We start from the raw sequence: 1,221 nt of genomic DNA, 5'->3' as shown, positions 1-1,221 counted from the left end.
TCACCGTTTTGTTGCATGGCTGCGGTCTGACGCAGGAGGGCGCAGATCTCCGCCAGGTGCGCCTTCCTCCTTCCCGCACCTTCCCATCCCAGCGCAGCTGGCTCTAGTTGCTCTATCGCCTCCTCTCCTCCAGCCCACTTCTCCTTCGCAGGGGGAAGCTGACTTGATGCGCATAATAAATCTTCTCCGCAAGATTCCTTTTCGGGCCCAATTTAAGACCTACACGTGTTGGATTTGAGAGCGTAAACAGGGGCGAGAGTCGAACCTCTTAACTGAAGATGTTTCAGATGTGATTCAGCAAACAACGTGGGTGTTGTGTGTGTGCGCGTTGAGCAATTTTAACACAGCACTCTGCAGTCCTGTGTTTTCAGCCACTTGCTGTTCATTATATTGCTTTTCTGGTAGATGCATGCTTGTGTCCCAGTGGCTTTCACTGACCACACATATTATAACAGCAACTCCTAGCTCATAGGCTCACACAAGATGATTTTATGCTGCCGGTCTAGTGTGAAATGAAGTCTTCCTATAGTAAACAAGTGACTATTGAAGAAATGGACTGTATTTTTTTTGAAGCCCATATGCCCACTTTATCAGAAAATTGTTTGAAATATGTTATGCCCCCTAGTGGTCGGTAATAATGCGGCTTTAAACGCTCATAATAGCAGACAAGATGCACTTCATGTAGATGTTATTAGGTGCCGCAATTAGACCTGTTTGTTATGTTTTTCTTTCACTTGTTACAATTAATTCTAAATACAATACACACTCATCTGAGCCACTTTTGCTAAGGAGAAAAAGCTGACTGAAAAACACATTCTGTGTAAAGACAATTTATGTGCTGAAAATTAACGAGACATTTGCTTCATGAACACTTAACACCAGGAATAACTCCAGTTTGCAACTCTGGTGCAGTGGGATTAGTTTAGAGAGTAGCTCGCTAACTGTAAAATAATACTTGGTGCAGCTTTAATCGACCCATTTTATGATACTATTTAATTTCTTGGAAAACTCCTCATGAGGGCTTGAAAATTCACACTTTTTCCCTGTGAACAATTATCAGTTTAGTTCATATCTGACTATATGATCTAGGCTAGATTTCAAATGAAGTTTAGTTTGGCTGGGCAGCCTTACTTTGTGTGCACAGCCAAAAATTACGTTTAAAATGAGCTTTCCGCTGACTTCTTTTCAACATCTGGGGGAAGTGCCCTAAAAGGAAAAGAC

Source organism: Monopterus albus, unplaced genomic scaffold (genome assembly GCF_001952655.1).
Source record: "Monopterus albus unplaced genomic scaffold, M_albus_1.0 scaffold6.1, whole genome shotgun sequence".
NCBI lineage: Eukaryota > Metazoa > Chordata > Actinopteri > Synbranchiformes > Synbranchidae > Monopterus > Monopterus albus.
Note: the sequence above shows the minus strand (reverse complement) of the source record.